General features: G+C 41.9%; 1 protein-coding gene across 1 annotated transcript in view; it reads left to right on the top strand.

Annotated features, from left to right (window-relative positions):
* The first annotated feature begins 433 nt into the window (after positions 1 to 433).
* The window catches only part of DLC1 (DLC1 Rho GTPase activating protein), a 540,558-nt gene continuing 521,277 nt past the window's right edge, over positions 434 to 19,714 (top strand). The window contains exon 1 of the mRNA XM_040334678.1: positions 434 to 610. The gene's annotated coding sequence lies outside the window, so the exon portion shown is untranslated. The remainder of the gene's footprint in view (positions 611 to 19,714) is intronic.

The raw sequence follows: 19,714 nt of genomic DNA on the forward strand, positions 1-19,714 counted from the left end.
GTTGCGTCGGCGTAGCATAAAAGAGATATGCTACGGTGGCATATATATGCGCCAATGTATGTGAATCTGGGCCTATATTTAGAAATATTGAGGAAAAAAACTAACTAGAAGGAAAAAATAAACCTATTGTAATACATTTCAAGAAAACTACTAAATTAACCACTTAAGAGAAAAAAATATTCTTTCATGTCATGTATTGAAGAAAAAATGTTTATAATAGTATCACACTAGCAGATACCAGCTTTTGCTACAGTAATTATCAAATAAATCTGGTGGTTATATTTCTGTGTGCTATTTCTTTTTCTATGCTTACATCTGAACATTTAAGCAGCCTGTCTGGATTTAATCAAAACCAAATGAGGATCCAAGTTCTCAGCCTAGACCAGAGCAGTCAGAAGGAAGTAATTCAACGGAGACACAAGAGTGAAAAAAAAAAAAAAAGATAATAGTTGACAGTTTTACAAAGCCTGGAGACAGAGAGGTTATCCCGAAAACTTGCTGTACATATTACAGGACTTAGAACAGTGTCAGCCCAATTCTAGGGGGATCATTAAGAGGACCTTTCCCTTTACGTTTTGACAACGTCTCAAGTTGGTGGTCTCATCGAGAGGTAACGTTGTAAGCTGATGTATTAAATGACTCATGAAATATTATTTTCCTATGTGTTGAAATATTTATGCTTTGATAACTCTAAAAAAGGGGGTGCAGTAAAAATATGTATATATTTATATACATCTGTTCTTGTCTCCACTACATAGGAGATGGAAACACAGGATATCCTAGTATAGTATAAAAACAACTTTTGGAATAGCAGAATTTTAATGTCTTTGAAAAAAGAACATTGTGTTTTTTTTTTTATTATTATTTAATTCATTAATTATTGTATTATATAAAATATTTGAGCTGAAAGTCTTTTTTTTTTTTTTTTTTTTTCGTGCTCTGCTATTTCAGACTCGTAGGCGGAAGCGCCACAGTCTCCCAAATCAAACCTCTAGACTCAGCAGAGAATATCTTTTTCTTCTCTTATTTTCTTTTTGCAGATTCCATTTTTAGTTTAGTTTTTCCATCCTTGCTGTTCTCTTCTAGTAAATATTCAAGTGCATATTTCTTCAAGGCATAAATTACGTTCTAAGCAATCTGCTTGTTGAGGGCCCCCTTTTCTATAAAAAAAAATCCTTCTGATTTAAAAAGACAGAAAGGTTCTGGGGAGAAAAAGCTTCAGAGGCTGCAACTTGATTTAAAGTCCTTTCTAGCTAAGAAGGGTGTTTACTCAGTTTGTAGGAAAATGCTTGCTGCACAACAGCAATCTGGCATAACACTTGAAAGCTTTCTCTGGCCAGCTATAGGATTCTTCGTCTGTCCTAAGATCGTCATGCCCCATTGTACATATTATAGGTAAGACTATTGTGCAATCTTTCCACAAATGTTCTGCTAATGCGTATTGCTCATAACAATCTGTAACTAATTCATAAGTTGCATGGAAAAGACCTTGCTTGTTCCATGTGCACACTTTAAACTGTGTAGTGAATGTGGTTTAACATATTAAAAAAGAAAATGAATATGGAATTGTTAAAGAGATCTAAGAGTGCATAATTAAAGGGAGAAGTAAGCTGTGCTTTAAGTATACACTTCCCAAAGGACATGAAGATGTGCAAGCATTGCTATTACATTTTCAAAACGTTATGTTTAGGAAAAAATCATTTAAAGCATAACTCTACATTTTCCTTTTTGAACCTTTCTGGATTATGGCAATTTTTAAGGCACGGATGAAAAATAATAATCCTTGTAAATACCTATCTTTAAATAATTAGTATTGATGTATTCTTTGTTCTCCATTGGTGATTTAATGAAATATAAAATGTCCTTGCTTGTGACTGGATGTTTGAAGTGAACAGTTTCCATGTATCTAGGTAACTGTTGACTATTGTGGACCATAAAAACTTTACAAGCAAACTATGAGTATGAACATGACTGTTTCAGATGGTCAAAAGGAGTGGACAGATACCAGCATGTAATTAATTATAAATAATATAGCACCAACATCACCATGATTAGAAGGTGATTTTGTTGGAGATATGGGACTTTTAGAGGTGCAACATGTAGAAATTCACTCAGAAATTATATACAAATATAGAAAAGTATTTATTAAGACAATATTATAAAAAGTAATAAGCACAGTTTAAATCAAAGCCATAGGTGTACACACACTACCAGCGGTTGACAATGAAATACTGTAATCACATACATATACAGTAAGTGTGCGTCTGAGAATTTAAAAAAAATTCGCCGTGGAGACTTCTTCAGGAATGGATGCATGGACACATTTATTGGGTATAGAGGAACATAATTCACTCAACTTTTGGTGTGTGTATATAAAGAGAAAGACAAAAATGTGTTAGTATATCAAAAAATCTTTACAAATTAACATAATAAACCTTTCGCAAGCATGAATAAACATTGTACACAGAATGGGTTATAACCTAATACAAAAACCTCCCTACCTCCGCATTGGGTGTGGGGGTTGATGCACAGGATGGTTTCCCGGAATGCGCTGTGATGCCACGCTCAAGTCCAAAGCAAAGCCAAGATCGCCCGTACGGAGGGGTGTATCATTTAACACAAAAACAGATTTTTCAAAAAGAAATGCCTGCAATATACATACTGTAATATATATAGCAATAAAAGAGTAGAGCCCAAAAGTCCAAAAAAGGCTCTTATATCTGGACTACAGTCACCTCAATCTTATTTGTGAATTAGATAAATGCTGGGAGCTCATACGGACAATAAAGGGACAGAGATGTGTATTTTGATATGCCGAAAAATGCACAGATCTGAAAAGTTCTAAACATATAAACATATATGTCAGATAATGTATATACAGTACAATACAGATAGTTATCAAATAAATTTACCTCCTTTGACAGAGGAATAATGCAGACAAATGTTTACCTAAACAATTTCCCAGACACTGTTTCGACATCCAACCAACGAAAACAAGATAAAATAAAAACATAACATGTAACCACACATGAGCAATGGCACAGTCACAAGAATGGCTTGTACAGTAGCTGATCCCTTCGTTCAAGCCCAGAAACTGGGTAGCTTGTAGCAAATAGATCCATCTTGTCTCCAACTGCAGAAGTTTTTTTATCTATATCACCCCCATGTTAATGCTGTGGTAGATGCTCTAGACCAGTGATGGCGAACCTTTTTAAGTCCGAGTGCCCAAACTGCAACGCAAAATCAACGTATTCATTCCAAAGTGCCAACATATACAGAACTTGATGAGTATGGGATATGATGTCTGGGGGTGAACATGGGACACATAAAAAATCATTGTGTATTCACTATGTAGTCTGTGTTTTGTACAAGAAGATCTAAAACTAGAACACATTTGACAAAAGTTACATTTTTTGGAAGCTGTCCTAGCATTGTGCAATCAGTATCACTATTCTAACTATACATTAATATTCAATACACTCAAGTTGCATGACAGGTGTACTTTAAATTACTAGTTGTTCAGTAGAAGCACTGGCTGGATGATAAACAAATCCTGTTACAGGGGGTAACATGCAACCAGCAACTCTACAGCTGCAGCAGAACTTCCCAGTCCCCCCATTCCCTGCTGGCACACATTATGCTCTCTTTGGTTAAGGCATGTTGAGATCTGTAGTTCTACTCCAGCTGAAGACATACTGGTTGCCCTGCATTGCTGTAGCAGAAGACTACTTAGAAAATCTCTCATTCCTGACTACATTCATAGTCCTCAATGTCCAGGAAACATCCTTCTGAAAGTGTACATTCAAAGACAACTGTAGCAATGCTTTACTAATGGTTCACTCACAATGCCTGTGCAGTTCAATGCACGTCAAATGCAAACTCCAAGCAACATCTCTACACCTCTCTGTATAATGCCAGTGATTCTGGACTGTCTGTCATGTGACTCTGGCATCTTGAAATACAGGGGGATGGCAGGGACAAAAACTATATATTTACATCTCACACTGTACTGCAGTGATCTCTGCAAAATCTAGCAGGCATTTCCAGCCAGATAAACCTGAATAGCCAACACAAAGCATGAGACATCTGCTGTAACACAGACAGCATATAAACAACATTATTCTGACCATACAATTCCATATTTTGTGGCAATGTTGGGAACAAGAAGAAAAAAAGTCCCCAAGGAATAGATTCTATTTGAAGAGGCACAGAAACAGTGTACACAGCTAAACACATTTATTCCCCACACAGCATGTACACTTACTTTAACGATTGCCACAGCACTCCAATGCATCTGCCGACTCAGTCAGTTCCCGGGCATAAAAACGGCCTGTGATTGGGCAGCTTTAGTAGGCACCATCACGGCCCCCCATTGGCTCAATCCCCACCACGTGTTCTGCCTGCCATCCAACCCGGAGCAACCCTTCATCTCGTCCACGCACCATCCTAGACACGGCCCCCCATTGGCTCAATCCCCACCACATGTTCCGCCTGCCATCCAACCCGGAGCAACCCTTCATCTCGTCCACGCCCATCCTAGACACATCATCCCTGGCTCCAGAGACTTATGGGAGATGTAGTTCTATGTGAAGGGGAGCTGTGGACGCGATATATCGAGTCAGTACAGGACTTTCTCACGTGCCCACAGAGAGGGCTCAAAATGCCACAGGTTCGCCATCACTGCTCTAGACTGAAAAAAAACGATTGACTTGAGATTAAAATTGTGATACAACCCTACATGTCGACTGATAGGTGTTTCCATCTTACATCTGGATATTAGAGAGACATGGTCCCTAATTCTACAAAGTAAGGGACGCTTCGTCTTCCCTATGTAGAAAGCTCCACAAGAGCATTTCATCAGATACACCGCTCCAATTGATTGGCAGTTGGTCCTATACTTGTGGGTCCATATGGTATTATTGGAGAGAGTGACATTCCTCCCCTCCATGATGAAGGGGCAGCAATTATACTTTCCAAAAGGCTATGTGCCTGGTACGTTGGTTTTAACCATATCTTTACTTTTGTGATGACTAGACACCAAGGTGTCCCCTAACGATCTAGATCTTTTATATGTGATTTCAGGATATGATTTAATAAGCTTCGTAATCCTCTGGTCGGCTGCTAATAAGTACCAAAATGTGTTATATATAGTACGTACTTTAGCATGTTGTCAATTACATTTTGTGATCACACGTATGGACGTTGTTGACTTTTGCATGGGTTTGTAAAAGAGTGAGTGTCTGTTCAGATTTTTTACCCTATTAAAGGCATTTTTCAAACATGTTTTGCTGTAGCCCCTAATCAGGAGACGTTCACACAGCAGGTCAGCCTCTCTTTTAAAATCCTCATATTGGGTAAAATTTTGCTTAATCCTTAGAAACTGACTATAAGGAATACTTCTAAACAGTTGTTCCGGATGCGAACTGCTGGCATTTAACAAGCTATTATGAGCTGAGGGTTTTCTATATAAAGTAGAAAAGAGCTCACCCATTTCATTGGTAAAAATTTCCACATATAGAAAGTAATCTTTTTTTTTATCATAGTTGTACGTAAATTTGAGATTGTATGTATTTACTTGCAAGCTGTCCAGAAATGTAACCAGGTCCTTATTTGATCCTGCCCATACCATGAAGACGTCATCGATATAGCGATGCCACAATAAAATCTGGCCAATATCAGCTAATCTCGATTTGTCTGCAAACAGATCTCGTTCCCACCCCCCGGATACAGGTTTTCATATGAGGGAGCACATTTTGCCCCCATAGCAACCCCCTGTATCTGGAGGTAGGCGGAACCCTTGAAAACAAAGATGTTATGTGTTAAAATAAAACTCACCATTTTTGTAACAAAATCGTTATACTTCCATGAGTCAAGGTCACAGCCATCCAAGAACTCTCGTACAACCTCTACACCTCTCACATGGGGTATGGAGTTATAGAGAGCCTCAATGTCAATTGCTACCAGCCAGGACCCCTGGGGTATCTGTAAACCATCAGTGATTTTTAAAAGTTCAATGGTGTCTTTTACATATGAAAACAGTACCTTCACATGTGAATATGGATACTCATCAATCAATTGTCTCGCTCTTTCAGTCAATGATCCACAGTCTTAAATTATCGGTCAACCTGGGGGGTGAAGTAGATTTTTATGCACTTTAGGTAGTGCATAAAATGTGGGAGTGGTAAAGTTGGCAGTATCCGAAAATGTCAATGTATTCAAGTCAATGATACCCCTATGTTGAGCCCTGACAAGGATATCTTTATATTTCCTCATGTAATACTGAATGAGGGACATCTGGACTGGTCTGTACCAATTAGTATTTTGAATGATGTCAAAGCACATTTTTTCATATTGCTCCACATCCATTATGACAAGGTTCCCACCTTTATCAGATGGTTTGACTACAATGGTTTTATTGGAACTGAGAGTTTTCAATGCCCGTTTTAGATGTTTAGGCAAATTGGATTGGGGTCCAGTTTGCCAATTGGTGGATTCTATCTCCATAGTGACTTGGATGACAAAAGACCATATGTTGGAATTGCCCTCGCCCTGTAAGATTGGAAATGATTTTGATCTAGGTTTATAACTTGGGTGTGCCAAAAAACAACTCAGCAGAGGGTAAGGGAGGGGGTGGAGGGGTCCGTTAAACCTGTGATTCACAGATACTTGTTCCAGATGGATTAAAGACCCATCCCTCCCCCTCAGGGTTGCTCTCGTCCCACAAATCTATCAAATCTTGTAAGGCTTTTAAATCTTCAAAGGTTACACTATCCATAACTGGGTTTTGTTGCCCCAAATCATGGACAACATTTGATTACCTATCATACAAAACTGTGTACATTAGGCGTCTGACGAAGAGATGCAGATCCTTTATCAGTTTAAACTTGTCCGCGTCCTCATCCGGACAGAATGTGAGGCCAAGTTGTAAAACTCTGGACTCATCTCCTGATATCGGATAGGACGATAAATTTATTATTTCATATGTTTCCAGATTCTCACCACTTGTAGAATTGGGACACACTATTTTAACCACTTCCCGCCCGGCCTATGGCCGATTTACGTCCGGGAAGTGGTTATGAAATCCTGACAGGACGTTCTAGAACGTCCTGCAGGATTTCATGCCGCGCGCGCCCGTGGGGGCGCGCATCGCGGCGATCGGTGATGCGGGGTGTCAGTCTGACACCCTGCATCTCCGATCTCGGTAAAGAGCCTCCGGCGGAGACTCTTTACCACGTGATCAGCCGTGTCCAACCACAGCTGATCACGATGTAAAAAGGAAGAGCCGCCGATGGCTCTTCCTCACTCGCGTCTGACAGACGCGAGTAGAGGATAGCCGATCGGCGGCTCTCCTGACAGGGGGGGTTAGCGCTGATTGTTTATCAGCGCAGCCCCCCCTCGGATCGCCACACTGGACCACCAGGGATGCCCACCCTGGAGCAGCCCCCCCTCGGATCGCCACACTGGACCACCAGGGATGCCCACCCTGGAGCACCAGGGTGGGCAAAAAAAAAAAAAAAGCTAAAAAAAAAAAAAAAAGCTAAAAAAAAAAAAAAAAAGAAAAAAGATGCCAGTCAGTGCCCACAAATGGGCACTGACTGGCAACAATCAGTGCTGCCACCCCAGTGTCCATCAGCGCCACCCCAGTGTCCATCAGCGCCACCCCAGTGTCCATCAGCGCCACCCCAGTGTCCATCAGTGCCACCCCACAGTGCCCCTCCATGCCCAGTGCCCACCTAGCAGTGCCCATCTGTGCCACCCATGAGTGCCCATCTGTGCCGCCCATGAGTGCCCATCTGTGCCGCCTATGAGTGCCCAGTGCCGCCCATGAGTGCCCATCAGTGCCGCCTATGTGTGCCCATCAGTGCCGCCTATGTGTGCCCATCAGTGCCGCCTATGTGTGCCCATCAGTGCCGCCTATGTGTGCCCATCAGTGCCGCCTATGTGTGCCCATCAGTGTCGCATACCAGCGCCGCCAATCAGTGCCACCTCATCTGTGCCCGTCAGTACTACCTCATCGATGTCCATCAGTGCCATCTCATCAGTGCCCATTAGTGCCGCCATATCAGTGCCCGTAATTGAAAGAGAAAACTTATTTACAAAAAAATTAACAGAAAAAAATAAAAACGTAATTTTTTTTCCAAATTTTCAGCCTTTTTTTAGTTGTTGCGCAAAAAAAAAAAATCGCAGAGGTGATCAAATACCACCAAAAGAAAGCTCTATTTGTGGGGAAAAAAGGACGCCAATTTTGTTTGGGTACAGTGTAGCATGACCGCGCAATTGCCATTCAAAGTGCGACAGTGCTGAAAGCTGAAAATTGGCTTGGGCGGGAAGCTGCGTAAGTACCTGGTATGGAAGTGGTTAAAAACTGTCTTGATGTACGCATAGGAGTAGGTGCTGCCAATGGCACCCGTTTAGGCTCAACGGTGTTAGTATTGAAAATTGTGCCGTACGTATGTCCATGGGGGGACCGGTTGTGAATTAAAGTTGTTCAGTTGTTTGTTGGGACATAGGTCCCGCAGGCACTGATACTGGATTAATGCTCATTATAGGTGTAGTTAATGTCATTAATGAATGATTGAGTACATTACCGGTCGATGGGGTACTAGGTGTTGTGCGGTTCTGAGACCGTTGCCATTGTGTCTTTTTATCTTTATCTGATGCATGTGCTGACCTTGGATGTCCCTGGGAACCTGACTCACTCCCATTCTTCCTTTTTCTTGATGCACCATTTGGGTTGATAAAAACGGGTGGTGATTGGGACATATGATGCCGAAGACATAGAAGAAGAGTCTGATTCAGCTCAATCTAAATTGGTGGCAAGAGGAGCTTGATTTTGGGGACCCCCTACAATGGGAAAAAGTCCCTTGTTGGGTCCACTTGTATGCCTGCTCATAGTCATAAGCTTTCTTATGCCTTGTAAATTTATTTTCTTTGGTCTTGATTAGACCAGTGGCATATTTAGGGAGGTGCTCTTTTAGTGTCTTATCTTTATCCAGGAAGCATTTATGTGATACCAGGTTACTGTGGTCATCCTGCCATTTTGAAATCTATTTCCCCAATGCCTGTCTTGTACTGATCACTGAGGATCTCCATCATTTTTATAGAGCATAATTGTAGTAAATAAGCTTCCCAGGCCCTCTTTACGTTGGGTTCTACCTTTCTGATATTCAAAAATATCTGAATACATAAACCCCATGGTACTATTTGGTTTGTCACATACTTATCAAAGAATTTTTCGTGCCAAAGAAGGCGAGTCTTTCTTTCAACAAGACGCTGAAGACTGAGAAAGTAATTATCTACTTCGGTGATGTCATCTTTAGAGCGTACTTGTTTAACTTCTGATACAAAACCATCCCATGCCTGACTGCAGTAATCGGTCATGTCACCCGCCACTCACCCGGAAAAAGGTCCCAAGAGTGAAAGATTAGAACGTGAGGTCCTGATGTGTGGATGTCAAGGTCAAACGAGATTAATGCCTCGGATAAACTGTCATGCAAAAAAGCAAAAAAGAAAGATATATACATTTTAATAAAGATAACACATTTTGTTAAGAGTAATTAAATAATAAACCTTACAAAAGATTATTTTAAATACTGATGTCTGACCACAAAAATGTGTATTGTGGGTGTATTATCCACCCTGATAGAATATGGTCAAAGGGAGTGGACAGATATCAGCATGTAATTGATTATAAAGAATATAGCACCAACATCCCTATGATTGGAAGCGATTTTGTTGGAGATATGGGACTATTAGAGGTGCAACATGTAGAAATTCACTCAGAATTTAAATAAAAATATATAAAAGTATTTATTAAGACAATATTATAAAAAGTAATGATCACAGTTTAAATCAAAGTCATAAGTGTACACACACTACCTACTGTTGACAATGAAATACTATAATCACATACATATACATTTTGCTTCCGAAATATTCAACATGTTTCACCATGGAGGCTTCTTCAGGAATGCACGCATGGAAACATTTATTGGGTATAGAGGAACATAATTCACTCAACTTTTGGTGTGTATATAAAGAGAAAGACAAAAAAAAAGAAATCAAAAATCTTTACAAATTAAAATAATAAATCTTGTGCAAGAATGACTAAACAATGTACACAAAATGGGTTATAACCTAATACAAAAAAAACTCCCTACCTCCGCATTGGGTGTGGGGGTTGATACACAGGATGGTTTCCCGGGATGCGCTACAATCCCATGCTCAAGTCCAAAGCAAAGCCAAGATCTCCCGTAGGAAGGGGTGTATTATTTAACACAAAAACTGATTTTTCAAAAAGAAATATATTATGTTAATTTGTAAGGATTTTTTGATATACTAACAACATTTTTTTGTCTTTCTCTTTATATACACACACCAAAAGTTGAGTGAATTATGTTCCTCCATACCCAATAAATGTGTCCATGCGTCCATTCCTGAAGTAGCTTCCGCGGCGAAATTTTTTTAAATTTTCAGACGAAAAATGTATATGCATGTGATTACAGTATTTCATTGTCAACAGTAGGTAGTGTGTGAATTTATACATGTTGCACCTCTAAAAGTCCCATATGTCCAACAAAATCACCTTCATGACTGTTTCAGAGTCTGTGTAGAAGTAACAAAATAAAATATGTTTGCTCTCATACAAGCATTTATGATACTTTAATGAGATAGATGATCAATCCAATCCCAGACTTGCCTGAATCTCTCTGACTCAAATGCTTACAAATCAAGGTGTAAACAAATAAAAAAAAAAAAAACTTGCTGTAATCAACCTTTAAATATCAAAAAACAGTCAAACATGAACGTTAAAGTAGTTGTAAAAACAGAAGTTTTTTTTATCTTAATGCATTCTATGCAGAAGCACCCCTCAGCCCCCCTAATACTTACCTGAGCCCATCCCGAGCCAGCGATGTTGCACGAGAGACTCGACTGTCCAGGACTCTCCCTCTTCATTGGTTGAATGGCCTCAATCAAATCAGTGAGACAATGGGGAGAGAGATGTGGTGGGGCCGGGCCGTGGCTCAGTGTCTGAATGGACACAGGAAGCTGCGGCTTGGCTTGGGTGCCCCCATAGAAAGCTGCTTACTGTGGGGGCACTCAATGGGAGGGATGGGCCAGGTGCACCAAAGGGGACCCGAGAAGAGGAGGATCTGGAATGCTCTATGCAAAAACACTGCACAGAGCAGGTATAACATGTTTATTATTTTTAACAAAAAAAAAAAAACGAGACTTTAGTATCACTTTAAGAAGGACATAACTACATATCTCTTTGACATCTTCATAGATCATTTGCTCTTTGGATGGTTTAATAAAATATGCATTGTAATACATTTATTCCAATTTGATAGTTCCCGGTTCCATGTGACTCTATAGTGTTACAAGGTCTCAGGTGTGAATGGGGAGCAGGTGTGTTAAATTTGGTGTTATCGCTCTCACTCTCTCATACTTGTCACTGGACGTTCAAAATGGCACCTCACAGCAAAGAACTCTGAGGATCTAAAAAAAATAATTGTTGCTCTACATAAACATGGCATAGGCTATAGGAAGATTGCTAAGACCATGAAACCGAGCTGCAGCATGGTGGTCAAGGCCATACAACGGTTTAACAGGATAGGTTCCACTCAGAACAGGCTCCGCCATAGTCAACCAAAGAAGTGCACATGCTCAGCGTCATGTCCAGAGGTTGTCTTTGGGAAATTAACGTATGAGTGCTGCCAGCATTGCTACAGAGGTTGAAGGGGTGGTGGGTCAGCCTGTCAGTGCTCAGACCATACGCAGCACACTGGATAAAATTGGTCTGCATGGCTGTCATCCCAGAAGGAAGCCTCTTCTAAAGATGATGCACAAGCAAGCCTGCAAACAGTTTGCTGAAGACAAGCAGACTAAGGACATGGATTACTGGAAGCATGTCCTGTGCTCTGATGAGTCCATGTTAAACTTATTTGGTTCAGATGGTGTCAAGTGTGTGTGGTGGCAACCAGGTGAGGAGTACAAAGACAAGTGTGTCTTGCCTACAGTCAAGTATGGTGGTGGGAGTGTCATGGTCTGGGGCTGTATGAGTGCTGCCAACACTGGGGAGCTACAGTTAATTGAGGGAACCATGAATGCCAACATGTACTGTGACATACTGAAGCAGAGCACGATTCCCTCCTTTTGGAGACTAGGCTGCAGGGCAGTATTCCAACATGATAACGGCCCCAAACACACCTCCAAGATACCCACTGCCTTGCTAAAAAAGCTGAGGGTAAAGATGATGGACTGGCCAAGCATGTCTCCAGACCTAAACTCTATTGAGCATCTGTGGGGCATCTTCAAACCGAAGGTGGAGGAGAGCAAAATCTCTAACATCCACCAGCTCTGTGATGTCATCATGGAGGAGTGGAAGAGGACTCCAGTGGCAACCTGTGAAGCTCTGGTGAACTCCATCCCCAAGAGGGTTAAGGCAGTGCTGGAAAATAACAGTGGCCACACAAAATATTGACACTTTGGGTCCAATTTGGACATTTTCACTTAGGGGTGTACTCACTTTTGTTGCCAGCAGTTTAGACATTAATGGCTGTGTGGAGTTATTTTTAGGGGACAGCAGATTTACACTGTTATACAAGCTGTACACTCACTACTTTACATTGTAGCAAAGTATCATTTTCTTCAGGATTGTCACATGAAAAAGGTATAATAAAATATTTACAAAAATGTAAGGGATGTACTCACTTTTGTGAGATACTGTATATACATAAATATCGAATCGAATCCATAAATATACAAAACAAATCGATCCGGTATAACGAATATTTCTTCACTTTGATCATCTACATTTTCGAGCCTATGATCATTACAGCACCCAGCACCATTAAACAGCCAGTTTCCTGTACGTGTGCGTGGGGGAATATTGCGCTTGGATTTCTCTCCAACAGAGACACAAACAAAAACATAGTTTTAATAGAGTGGGTTGAAGTTACAACTTCTGACAAAGTGTTACATTTATTTTGCCCCAGTAACAGTCACTAACCCCATTCTTGTACTATCGTCACAGGATCAACAAGTAAATGACAATTTTTCCAGTATGATCACAGACAAGGATAGCAATTTTACCTCCACAATAAAAATAAATCAGTTTTGTCTGGGGCTAGGCTGTAACCCTTCGTCATTAATCAAAAATATATAGACTTATGCCCAGGGGTCAAGTCCTGGGGAAAAAAGTGTGGGAACTCCCACCCAAGATCCACTCCCCTACCAAAAAAAAATAATTATACGCTCATATGCATAATTACTAAACCGCATGTTTTTTTTTTTAGATCCACTGTACCTTAGTAATCCTTTATGTTACTGGCCGGTTCCTGTATGGATTCATCGGGTAGTTTGCAGGTATTCCGTCACTTCCTCAATGCCGCAATGTCTCCTGGGAGCTATTGTCATTGTTCCCAGGAGACATTGCGGAGGTCTGCAGCAAGTTATCGCGGGATTTAGAAATAAGCAAGTTCTTTCTAAATCTTGCGATAACTCGCGGCAGACCTCCGCAATGTCTCCTGGGAACAATGACAAAAGCTCCCAGGAGACATTGCCGCTTGGAGGAAGTGACGGCATACCCGCACACTACCCGATTAATCCACATACAGGAACCGGCCAGTAACATAAAGGATTACTAAGGTTCGCCTGCCCCTGACAGTGACTCTAACTGGGCATCGCCGCTTAGTGAAGAATTGGCTCGGACGGCTCGGCTGCTCTAGTCCTGCAAAGGGAACTGAGTTCCTGCTGTGAAAAAAGTGCAGGAACTCCGTTCCCACGCATTTCCGCAGAACTTGAGCCCTGCTTATGCCACGTAAACACGACCGTTTTTCATGACGGGAAAACTGCCATTTTTTAGATTAGTCGTGAAAACCGGTAGTGTGTATGCTCCATAGCAGTTTTCTCAACGAAAAAACTGCCCGCAAAAAAAAAATAGAACCTGCTCTATTTTTTCTTGTTGTTTTTGCCATCTTTCTTTTTCTCATCGCGAAAACTGATCGTGTGTATGCTTTTCCGAGGGGAAAAAAAACGTGCATGCTCAGAAATTAGCAAAAGCATGCCAAAGGGTGGCACCTTTCGAATGGAACTTCCCCTTTATAATGCGTCATACGTGTTGTATGTCACCGCGCTTTGATCAAGCGTTTTTTTTTTTCCATGAACGTGTGTATGCAAGGCAGGCTTGAGAGGAATCACGTAGAGAAAAACGTTGTTTTTTTTGCATGACAGGAACGGTCGTGTGTACGCGGCATTAGACTGGGGTGTTTGTTTTTTATACTGAAGGAAATCCTTCCCTGGAAACAAGCAAGATGATGAAATCCAGTTAAATTCCTTCTATATTTCTTTTGTGATATTTAGTGAGCCAGGGCCAGATTCTTGTATATTCCGCGGCGGCGTAGCGTAAGCCATTTACACTACGCCGCCGCAAATTACTGGAGCAAGTGCCGTATTCTCCAAGCACTTGCTCCGTAATGTGCGGCGGCGTAGTGTAAATGGCCTGGCGTAAGGCCGCGTAATTCAAAGGGGGCGGCTTGTATTTAAATTAAGCGCGCCCCAGCGACGATCGAACTGCGCATGCGCCGGGCATAAAAATAGCCCAGTGCGCATGCTCCAGCTCACGACGGAAAACGTCAATGACGCCGACGTGAGCGTCATTGACGTAAAGTCGTATTCGCGAACGACTTACGAAAACAACGTAAACGACGGAAAAATCCGACGCTGACCCGACGCCATACTTAACATGGCATATGACGGACCTTCGTAAACTTGCCCCTCATATAGCAGGGGCAAGTTTACGCTTACGGAAACGTCATAAAATCACTGCGTCGTCCGCGCGTACGTTCGGGAATCTCGCGTAACTAGCTAATTTGCATAGACGACTGGGAAAACGACGATGCGACACCTAGCGGCGTGAAAAAAAATTGCATTTAAGATCTGACAGCGTAAGAGCCTTACGCCTGTCAGATCTAATGGGTATCTATGCGTAACTGATTCTAAGAATCAGTCGCATAGATACCCTGGGCCAGATTAGGACTTACGACGGCGCAAATGGCGTTGCGCCGTCGAAAGCCTTTTAAGAATCTGGCCCCCAGTGTTTAGCTAGATCCTAAACTTTCTTCCTGTGTAGTCACGTCTGAAATGTAACTTACTATATATACAGACTAAAGTTTCTATTACTTTTTCTTACTTATTTTATTTACAGCCCTCTGTTCTACTCTTAAAGCAGTGGGTACAAACCAGTCATCAACCCTAAGGGAAGGATAGGACAGTAAAGTGCAATACCTCATGTGTCTGGGACCAAGTGTAGCTCAAGTGCAGCTCAAGACAGCCAGAAGCATGCTAAAGTCTCCAACCTTGGGACCAAGGCCGTCTTTAATATGGTTTGGGCCCTGGGCAAACATTTTTTTTGGGCCCCCCTCCAGCTTATTTTGGGCCTGGCTGGTTCACATGTATGTTTTGGCGGTCCTCATTTGTGCAGGTACAGCAGCCCATTGATTTGAATGGGCTGCCATGCCTTTGTTTCCTGCAGAAAAAAGATGCATTCAGCATTTTAAAAATACAGTTGCCTTGAAATCCATTCTGCTTTTGCACCATGCTACTTACCTGCAGTTCTTGCACACACAAACGCACTGTGTTTTTAAAAGCGTGACCTAAACGTCTAAAAATGCAGCAAGTTTGACAGTGCAGGAACTGCAGATAAGTCACAGCAGACAGCAGGATGGACAGACAGTGCTGTATTTCAGTGCTTCATGGGCATAGGGGTGCCGTGTGAGCAGCCTATTACATGAAGCATGCGCTTTTCTTTGCAGGAAACGCAGGCATGGCGGCCCATTCAAATGAATGGGCTGCTGTGCCTGCGCAAATGTGGGCCGCCAAAACACATACATGTGAACCAGCCAGGCCCAAAATAAGCCCATCAAGCAGTTAAATACAGACAGTAATGCCACGTGCTCTGAGGCCTTACTCAGCCTGGACTGCAGGTCTGGTCTGTGATTTAAAGAGTTCCTCTATTTTACACATGGCATGGGGTCCCATGGTGCTAAAGCAGAATGGACAGACGGTGCTGTGACCCCATGCCATGCCATGTGTAAAATAGAGGAACTTTTTAAAACACTGACCAGACCTGCAGTGAATTATCAAATATTATAAAGACTTTGGGCACACTCTACAGAAAACTTCTATTTACAATATAGATTAGCAAACAGTGACATACCTTGAGGAGCAGGACATGAAGAAGTCAGCCTCGGGAAGAGCAAACTGGGGATGTTATAAAATCACATTCTAATTCACTTTTATATACAAGCAGCACCCAGTGGCAGGAAGGGAGAAGTGCACGTCTAAAGGGAAGCCAGGGGTGCTGTACATTTTAAAACACTGGGAAGGGAAGCAGTACTGTCACTGGCTGCGTGCCGCTGATGATTTTCAGCCTGATTTGTGGGCAGCACAGGGGCTTAATGGGCGGCAGGGCCGCCATCAGGAATTATGGGGCCACTTACACAGCTTCAGGCATGGGCCCCCTGGAGCAGAGAACCGGGGGGGGGGTGCTGCCGCCTGAAATTGAGACGCAGGGGGGGCTGCCACGAATTTAGAAGCGGGGGCCCTTTACAAAAAAAGAAAGAAATAAAGAAAAATATATATAAAAAAAAGGGGTGTAGCCATCCGGAGCCCTGGGGACCTCTGGGCCCTTTAATAAAAAGAAAAAAAGAAATAAAAAATATATATATTTTTTTTTAAAAAGGGGGTTGCCATCTGGGGCCCTGGGGACCTCTGGGCACTTTAATAATTTTGTTTTTATAAAAAATAAATTACAAAAAAAAGGGGGTTACCATCCGGGACCTCTGGGCCCTTTAATAAAAAATAAATATATATATATATAAAAAAGAAACATTTATATAAAAAAAGGGGGGGGGTTGCCATCCAGGGCCCTGGGGACCTCTGGGCCCTTTAATAAAAAATAAAAATAAAAAAAATATATAAACAAAAAAAAAAAAATAAACATTTATAAAAAATATAAAAAAGGGTGTTTGCCACATGGGGCCCTGGGAACCTCTGAGCCCTTTAATACAAAATATATATATATATAAAAAAAAGAAATAAAAAGAAAAAATAAATAAAATAATAATAAAAAAAGGGGGGTTGCCATCCGGGGCCCTGGGGACCTTTAATAAAAAATAAAAATATATTAAAAAAAAATGTTTTATTTAAAAATAAATAAAAAAAGGGGGGTTGTCATCTGGGGCCCTGGCGGCCTCCGGGCCCCTGGGGACCTCCGGACCCCTAAAAAAATGTTTTTTTTTTTTCAAAGGGGTTTGCTTTGGGCCCCCAACAGTGACAGGGCCCTGGGCAGCTCCCCCATTTGCCCTGCGGTAAAGACGGCCCTGCTTGGGACTAGAGCAGCCGGGTTTCATGCAATACAGCCAGCTGCTGTGTTTTCAACAAAACTGTTTGGAGCGTTTTATTCCTTGTTGCTTCTGCACTATTAGTCCCACTGTTGCACAGCACAGTTCACAGATTAGAGCAGCCAGAGACTTAGCAGGTCCTCAACCATTTGTTTGGAGTTTACAGTTTTTCTTCAGTTCTGGCTATCCCATGCACCCTTAATTCCCATCCAAGCTAACTGTTCCCAAAACATTACCAAAAAAAACAACCCTAGACTGTTTATTGACTCATTTGGAAGAGTGTGCGAAATACCTTTTGCCTGGCTGTGGGTGCTGTGAGAAGGAAAATAGTCTTGAAATCCAGCGAATAACATAGATACAATGGGCTCCATTCACAAAGCACTATCTTAGAGGACCCGTGTATGCGGTAAGATACCGCAAAGCGTTTTTCAAAAAAAGGTTTGGCATTCACTACAAAACGCTACAAAAATATTGTATGTGCTATTTTATGAAGTCATATTTTAGTAGTGAGTAATTTACTGTGGCTACTCTCACAAACAGTGGCGACATCCTTAAACAACCAGTAAACAACATGGTTGGTGGCCGCCGTGTAATTAACAACCCATGAGTAATTAGCTGTCAGCGGGGTTCCCCGCTAACAGCTAAATGTAAAAGAATTGCAGCAATGAAAAGTTAAGAAAAAAAATGGCGTGGGGTCCCCCTCAATCCATACCAGGGCTTCATTTGAGTATGCAGCGGTCAGGAAGGGGGGGGAGTGAGCCTCCCCCCAACAATACCAGGTCACATGCCTCCAACATGGGGGGGCTCTGCGCCCAAAAGCACCTTGTACCCATGTTGATGGGGACAATGGTCTCTTCCCCGCAACCCCAGACAGTGGTTGTGGGGATCTATGGGCGGGGGGCTTATCAGAATCTACTAGATCTTGATCCCCCCTGTTTGGATGAGTATGGTGTTCATACTCCCTGTCCCTTAGTTTATTTAGCTGCTGGAGATGGCAGAGCTGTTATTCAACGGGAGCAGAGATTTTTTTTTCTTTTTTGGGTCAGTGGTGAGCATTCATTGTGATTTACATTTTTATTTTTGAATGAAGGACTTGTCAAACTGCATCCTGTGTCCATTTACACTGCACTTTTTTTTGAGTAAGTAGGGGTACTATGTACCCCATACTCGTTCACATGGTGGGTCCAGGATTTGAGGGCCCTATTGTTAAAAGGGGCTTTCAGATTCTAAAAATCCCCCTGCCCGCAGACCCCCACAACCAATGGCCAGGGTTGTGGGGAAGGGGCCCTTGCCTCATCAACATGGGGACAGGGTGCTTTGGGGGCAGAGGGCATGTGGCATGCTATGGTTCAGGAGGGGGGCACTCGCTTGCCTCCCCCTTTCCTGAACTTCCGGGCTGCATGCTCAGATATAGGTCTTGTATGGATTTTAGGTAGGACCCCACAGCAATTTTTCTTACACTCAGATGTCAGCCCCACTGACAGCTGATGTCTCGTCAGTTGTTAAGAATGCCGCGGCCGCCCCCTCCTTGACAACCTTGTTGTTTACATGTTGTTAAGGATGCCAGAGGCTGCCGGTTTCTTTACTATCGCATGCCGTGACCACTAATTTACATATTGTTACATAGTTGAAAAAAGACACAAGTCCATTCAGTTCAACCATTAAATTTTTTTTATATATATATATATATATATATATATATATATATATATATATCATATACAATCCCATATACCCAATTCTATACCCACAGTTGATCCTGAAGAAGGCGAAAAAACCCCAGCAGAGCATGATCCAATTTGCTACAGCAGGGAAAAAAATTCCTTCCTGATCCCCCGAGAGGCAATCGGATTTACCCCAGATCAACTTTACCTTTAAATGTTAGTACCCAGTTATATTATGTACATTTAGGAAAGAATCCAGGCCTTTCTTCAATCAATCTACTGATCTGGTCAGAACCACCTCTGCAGAAAGTCTATTCCACATTTTCACAGCTTTTATTGTGAAGAAACCTTTCCGTATTTGGAGATGAAATCTCTTTTCCTCTAGACGTAAAGCGTGCCCCCTTGTCCTTTGTGTTGACCGCAAAGTGAATAACTCAACACCAAGTTCACTATATGGACCCCTTATATATTTGTATATGTTGATCATATCCCCCCTTAATCTCCTCTTCTCAAGAGTGAATAAATTCAGTTCATCTAATCTTTCCTAATAGCTGAGCTTCCGCTTGGCTCTTATCAGTTTGGCTGCCCTTCTCTGCACTTTCTCCAGTTCCCCGATATCCTTTTTAAGAACTGGTGCCCAAAACT

Source organism: Rana temporaria, chromosome 1, assembly GCF_905171775.1.
Source record: "Rana temporaria chromosome 1, aRanTem1.1, whole genome shotgun sequence".
NCBI classification, from domain to species: Eukaryota; Metazoa; Chordata; class Amphibia; order Anura; family Ranidae; genus Rana; species Rana temporaria.